This window comes from Bidens hawaiensis, unplaced genomic scaffold, assembly GCF_021521415.1.
Source record: "Bidens hawaiensis isolate Kalapana, Puna unplaced genomic scaffold, B.hawaiensis_p1.1 tig00000599_1, whole genome shotgun sequence".
NCBI classification, from domain to species: domain Eukaryota; kingdom Viridiplantae; phylum Streptophyta; class Magnoliopsida; order Asterales; family Asteraceae; genus Bidens; species Bidens hawaiensis.
In genome coordinates, this window is record NW_027491036.1 from 3498762 (window position 1) to 3506416 (window position 7655).

Below are 7655 nucleotides of genomic sequence, written 5' to 3' on the forward strand. Positions count from 1 at the left end.
ATCGTATTCATCGTTGCCCTCGTTTTGGTTTTCATTATCATCTGGCAAACGCCGATTCATCCAAAGATGTTGGACCAAATCCCCATTAAGTGCGTTATGTATTTCTCTTTACCGCACGAAATACGTGTTTTCAAGTCTTTGCTCTATACTTGATGTAGTTCGTGGTGGATCCGAGTCCGGTATGAAAGTTGGACATATTGCTCTTCCCTCGTCTTCGATGATCATGTTGTGCATTATGATACACACATACATAGCACTTTTCATTCTTTCTAAAGACCATAGACGACAAGGATTTTTAACAAAATATCAGTGTTGTTGAAGAACCCCAAAACACCTCTCGATATCCTTTCTCGCAGACTCTTGTACTTTCTTAAAATACTGTCTTTTTTCATCCAACGGGTCTCTAAATGTTTTCACGATAATTGCATACTCTACATAAATTCCATCACCCAGATAGCACCCATGATGGTAGAAGTTATTGTTAGCACAAAACGAAGCGACGAGAACGGTCCCAAATATGTAACTCTCCAACACAGGCGACTGTTATAAGACAGTTATGTCATTGTTGGAACCGGGAACACCAAAGAACGCCGACCAAATCCAAAGGTCGTATGAAGCAATCGCTTGAAGGCTGACCGTTGGCCCCTTTTGGTCACCTCGTGTGTATTGACCTCGCCATGCAGTTGGACAATTAGCCATTCCCAATGCATACAATCTACTTTCCCGGTCATGCCGGGTAAACCATGCATCCTTGCATGTGCCTTGTAAAGACACTGTAGATCGTTCCAGCTGGGCTCTTTTAGATAATGTGGTCTATATAGTTTTAATATTCATATATTTTACACAACTTATAAATAATTAATTAAAGTAAACAAGTGATATAATTATTTTAAAAAATGAAATGTACGGTAACAAAAATACTCCAAGGCGTCCCGAGTTGTTTTATCAGTCATCTTTAAATACTGGTCGTTGATGTCGGTCGAGTTTCCGTAGGCAAGCACGCGTATGGCTGACGTAACCTTCTGAATAGATGTGAATCCTAGCGTCTCTCGATCGTCTGGTTAAAGTAATCAAGCTCACGCTCCAAATCATTGGTGATGCGCATAAATAAATTTTTGGACACCCGAAAGCGACGCCTAAAAATCTTCAGGTTCTTGTATCTCGGCGAGTCATTGAAATAATCCGCCATCAACCGGTTTTGTGTGTGTGCATGGATAAAAAAATAATGAATTAAATTATTTGGTAGGGTGGTTACGGTTATTATGTTTGTTAGTTCTTGAATGAAGGGTTGTGATGACTCGGGTTCGTATCCCTTTTGTACTCATCTTTTGTTTTTTACAACTTTGTTCATATAGCAACTTTACTTCCTTAGGTTTAACAGTTTGGTTAAATCTTTCACGAACTTGAATTTAGTTTTTAGTAATAACTAACTTTGATTTTTAAATAGATTATTACCATAAGGAACCGAGTCAATACCTACGCCTACGCCACAACACGTGGGTTTAATTGATACTGACCAAGTTCACATTGCATCCTCGCTAAAAAGTGCGGATTTAACTGATACCAACCAAGTTACCGTTGTGTACCTACTACAACATACGGGTTGAAAGCAAGTAGTTGATTTAGGATAGAAAATACCTATTGCATTAATAATTTAAAAAATAAAAAGTAGGCGAGAAGTTAGGTGTTTGCAAATTGAATCAACTTGTTTCAGTTAGGGGTGTTTATAGTGTTTGGTAGCAAGTTAGGGGTTGATTGATCATGAACTCGACCATGGCCTATATTTATTTGTGTCAAAATACATCAAACCGAACCCAGACATACCTAACGCCATGTAGCTTATTTATCTAGATGAGTCAAGTGTTGATGGGTTAGCGAGTTGTAAATGTGTCATAATCAAGCGGCTTAAACATGTTGATGTGTTAAATAAATAGCTTAAACCGGGTTGTGAGCTAGATGGTGGTTTGCCATTATAGCACTTTTTTTATTCTAGTTTTAACGGGTTGACATAGGATCCATGCATACTTTCAACCCATAAAATATGCTACCACTTCAAACTCAACAAATTTTGAACAAAAGTTACGTACATACAAATATTAAAGATCGGCAAAGTTCAAATCCTAAAATGACATGTTTAATTAATGTTCTATCGAATCGAGGCATTGCCTTCCGGTAAGATCATCTGTCTCACTTTCGATTTCAACTTCTTTTCGCTAACCATGTATCGGGGATGAAAAATGTACCCTTGGGTTGGTTTCGTTACATTCATCTTGTCTTTAACTCTTTCCAATGCATGATCTTTATTCTTGAATGCATCAGGGTTAGCTAGAATACACTTTTGCAACCCTACAAACGACTTCACACAATCCGACCCTTTCTCTTCTTTGGCGCTCTTCAAAAAACACAATAACGCCTCTGAAAACTGGGGCCCACAAGGCCCGGTTGTAAGTTTTTGAATGCAAGGGGATTCCAATGCTTCCCGAGCATTGGCGTTAGTTAACTGGTCATCAGTGGTAACTTGTGTGTCTTCTAAAGGTTTCATGGAAAGAGGAGGAGCATGATCCTCTAAGGCATTGCTTTGAAGAAACCCTAATAAACTCTGATATTAAATAAATTAATTGCATGCATGCGTCTATATTATGTATATAATAATCGTAACTAAGGGAATATAAAGTTTAAGCAATTAGAAGCAGTACCTGGAACTTGAGCCAGAAGAAGTTCGCTTGCTGATCAAGGTTTATGTAGCTAATAAATGGGAACCCCATACCATTCGAAGCAATTTAATTTTAATGCGCTCTTTTTATTATCATTATTATTATTATTATTATTATTATTATTATTGAGCGGCAAGTTTTATACGCTCTGTAGGTCGGTGTAACCTTTTTAAGAATATTATATATTATGCATCTAAATTTATGTTATCAAAAATCTTGTGTCTAAAAAGTAAGTGAAAAATATAATGGTTTCTTTTTTAATATATATCATGTAAACTTTCTTACTATTATACCACTTTTACGAATTTTGGTGATTGAATAAACATACATGGGTAATAAATATATAGAGACTACTCTTAATTAATGATTTTAATGTATAGTGATTTACTTCTTAATTAAGTTAATTGTAATATGAATCTAAATAAATTGGTTGTGAGGTGCACACTTATTTGATCTTATTACAATTTATAATCCTAAATATACTTAGGGGCGTGACCTCTAAGTCATGGGGGTTCCAAGGGGGCAACGCCCCTTGGTGGGGGTCCGGAGATAGCGCCCATGATAGCAAAGTCCAAGGGGCAAAACCCCTGGCTAGAGTCGGGCTTATATTGAAATTGCATTACAAATTTAATTATTATTAAATTCGTATATAACTTTGTTGCAATAAACATGAGCGTATGTTGATATGTTTGAATTTCAAATACATGATATCTAGAGACATAACTGTCGCTTGATCAAATGATTCATTTTCTGGTTCATCAAAATCTCTCATAAAAATCCATACTGATCAATTCATTTGTAAATTTGATCTATAAAAATGTGATCACGACTTTTAAATTATCCGAAAACACACAATTTACAAGTCCATTTTGGTTTGTTTTAGCTTCGATCCAATACAAACGTAACAAAACCGATTGAATGTCATTTTTTGTTTTTTTTTAGTTCTGGTATCGTAACAAACATGACATAAATCGACCGAGTTCGAGTAGACTCAACGTGTTTTGTTTTAGTTCAAGTATCGTAACAAACGTAACGAAAACCAACCGAATGCCGATTTTGTTTGTTTGTTTTTTTTAGTTTCGGTACCATAACGAATGTGTCAGAAGCCAGTCGAATTTGCGTAGACTCATTGCCTCAACGCCAAGATTCAACAACGCTCGGTTTTACCAACGTCCGAGTTTTACCGGGTGACGCCACCCCATTGGTCCACCACAAATTTTATTATTTTTTGTTTTAGTTCCGGTAGAATAACACATGTAACCGGAACCGACTGAATTCACGCCGACTTACTGCATCAACACTTGCGACCAGCAATACTTGGGTTTTATAATTGCCCTGACGCAACGCGCCGGCTAAAACATTAGTTTCAGTCGTTACGAGTTATGACTTGGCGATGATAAGTTATTATATATATAACAATTGAAAGATTTAGTGCCGCTAAGTCCCAATTGGCTCACTTGGCGGCACCAAATTTGGCCTACTACATTTCGTCTTGTTTTTATTGTTTTGATTTATTTTCGGTATCGGGATGAAAACCGGTCGAATGTCAAAAATTTTTTTTCTATTTTTGTTTTAGTTCCGTTACCATAGCGAACGTGACGAAACCGACCGAACTCATTTAGACTCACCGCATTTTGTTTTAATTTTGATACCGTAACCAACGTAACGAATACCGACCAAATGCCAATTTTGTTTGTTTTTATTTTTTTGTTTTAGTTCCGGTACAATAATGAACGTGACAGAGACCGACCAAATTTGCGTAGACTCACTACTTCAATGCCCTCGATCGCACCGCTCGGGTCTTCCCAACGCTCAAGTTTTACGAACCGACGCCACCCCATTGGTCCCACATCAATTTTTATATCTTTTTTGTTTTATTTTTGGTTTTTAGTTCCGGTATCATAACGCATGTAACCGAAATCAATCGAATTCGCGTCGAGCTACCGTTTCAACGCTTGACTTTATCACTGCTCGAGTTTTACCAACCTGTCCAGGCGTGTATACTAGTTTTAAATAGAATATTAGATTACAAATAGCTGAAAGGAGGAAAGTAATATGATAATGTTTAGTATTTACAATATCCGATAGTAAAAATACCAGAGACTATAGCATGCTACATGAAAAGTCGATTAAACTGTATTACACAATTTTTAAATACATGTTATAATGTCAATGAATTTACCTGAGTACTAGAAAAGGTTTCGTGTTTATAAATAATAATCCATTAATGAATATTTTAATACTGAAATCAACGCCTAGCAAAGTAGATGGGTCAGGTTTGAGTTTCAGGTAAGAAACAAGTTTACATTGGTTTTGGTTTGAGTAATAAGATGTTCGGGTTGAATTGGCTTTGGGTAAAACAGATACGGGCCAAAATAGGCTTGAGTGCCATTTTAAAAGTGCACCAATTTGTTTCTGCTCAAAATAAGTTTTTGTGAAATAGATTCATATTGAAATGAGCCATTAAAAAAAAGACTAAATGCGCTCACTCGATATATATTTGTTTAGTGGCAGCTTGCGGCGATAGATGGCAACAATGGTGTCAGCAGTGAAATGGGTCAGATCGACTCATAATATGCTTAAATTTAATAAGTCAGAGTGAAATGAGTCAATCAGATCAACTCATAGTATGCTCCAATTTTATAAGTCAGATTCGACTTACGCAGCCATAATATGAGTCAGATTAATGAGTCATAATATGAAATGAGTCAGATCAACTCGTAAAAGCAGCCAGCTCATTTGGATTAAAATTAGTATCTAATATTCCAAGTAAAAGTTAACATCAAAGTAGTCTCAAGTAGGCTTATGTAACACATAATTATGTGGTCTTATTTACAAATAAAATTGCTTAATAACTTATACACATTAAAACTAGCTCAACTTGTTTACAAACTGAGCTAGCTCGGCTAGGCTCGTTTATAAACGAGCGAAAGCTTCTATCAAGCGAGAGCCACAAATTTTTTAAACAGCACTAGTTGCAGCATATAAATCACACAATTTGAGGAACCCAAGGCTATGTGTTATCATCGCGCCTCTGGCGTGAATTGGTTGCCAGATCAGCAATGGGTGCCAATTATTTCCAAAGATTTTATCATCCCAAACAACAAAGTAAAGTCTATCATAGCACCATGTAGAAGCTGAAAAATGCCATATCAAAATGCAGCCGTTAACTGTACATCTAACCCATGTGAATATGATTATACCTTTTCTTTTTCTAAGTTCAAATTGTTCTATGCTGACATATATAGAACTAATAACAGTTAAATATCATAGCAAACATATCAATTATCAGCTAGAACCGTTAGCAATACTCTCATAGAAAAGAATGTAACCATGATCTGTGTTACTCGCATATTCCTGAGCCGAACCAAAAGCAGTATGAACCGCAGACTCCTCAATCATCTCCACATTCTCATCATCAAAAAATAGCCAGTGATTGTGACTTTTAACCAGACTCACATAGTGCCCGTGGTTGGGCCCGCTGCCCACATGAACCACCACCGCAAATAAAGAATACTCACAGTCAGCATCTTCCATGGTGTTTGTTAATTTTAGCTCCAGGGGGAACACCACCCGATACGATAGTTTTTTGTATCTACCCATTTGTTCCATGTACTTGAAGCGTTTTAAATGTATAACTAAAATATGGGGCAGTTTTTTATCTTCATCCTCTTTTGTGCTTCCTGCAAACTGCAAGCATAAAAAAAAACAATTAGGTAAAACGGGTGCGTAGGGTAAGGTGGGTAACGGTTTACAAGTGATCTTTTAAACGGGTCAAAAAGGGTTGACAGGTTGAATTTTTCAAACCTAACACGACCAGTATTTGTATTTGTGTCAAACACATCAACCTTAACTCACACACTTTATAAATCGTGTAACCTGAACACGACCTGTTTAACCTATGGATCTAAACGTGTCGAATGGGTTGGCAGATTACAATCAAGTTATAAATGCATTAATCAGGTTGGTGAGATGTAAAAAATGGGATAAACGGGTTAGTGCGTTGACTTCTTTAACACTTAACTAAACGAGTTACACGTGTCAACTCGAACACAACTCATTTGATTAAACATGTCAGCTCGAACTCGGCCCGTTTAACCTATGTATCTAAATGTGTCAACCGGTTTGGTAGGTAATAATCAAGTTGCACACATGTTAATCGAGTTGGTGGATTGTAAAAGGTGGGTTAAACAGGTTAGTGGGTCGCCTTTGAGCAGGCTAAACATGTCAACCCAAACACTGACCATTTAATTAAACATGTAAACACGAACAAGACCCGTTGCCTGCTTATTTCAGTGTTGTATTCGGGTCAACTACCTGATTTGACCCACACCCATTTTTAACGGTTTAACCCATTACCCGACCCACCCACTTTGCCACCCGTACAACTAACCAACAATTATTAAACTATACGCTAGAAGTTTGCAAAGAGTACAAACCTGCAACATTTATCACAGAAAAACTTATCCTCAGCGTTCAAGGTTTCCGTAGAACTGAAGCTCTTTAAACAACTTGTAATTGAACTGTTCTGCTCAATATCAAGGCTCAAATCCAAGAACGTCTCATCCCGTGCGGTCACTGTCTCACACCTTAAACACCTTGTCTCATTTGTAAGTATACCCTGCATATTAATTATTATTAAACTAGCAGTAAGAAACAAAAGCCTGAAATTAACCACCCCCACAATAAACTAATATTAAAACTAACTTGAAAGTTTTTGTGAACAAAGGGCTCTTTCTTTGCACCATTGACATGGGGTCCGTTAAGGATCTTTTCAGGAGGTGATAAACTTCCAGCCGTCTCTTTTTCCAGTATGTCAACAAGGTCAAGGTCAAAAACTACATGTCATTTTAAAGAGCACCAATTGATATCGAAGATTCACATAAAAGAAACTTTGCATAAACAAACTTTGAATGTACCTGATGCATGTAACCACGGAAA

General features: G+C 36.9%; 1 pseudogene across 1 annotated transcript; it reads right to left on the minus strand.

The window, feature by feature from the left end:
• Positions 1-6002: 6002 nt before the first annotated feature.
• Positions 6003-7454, minus strand: LOC143636557 (ubiquitin carboxyl-terminal hydrolase 3-like; annotated as a pseudogene). Its single transcript, XR_013154263.1, has 2 exons — positions 7154-7454; positions 6003-6404 (listed from the first exon to the last, which is right to left on the minus strand). The product of XR_013154263.1 is annotated as a ubiquitin carboxyl-terminal hydrolase 3-like (transcript).
• Between the last annotated feature and the right edge of the window lie 201 nt (positions 7455-7655).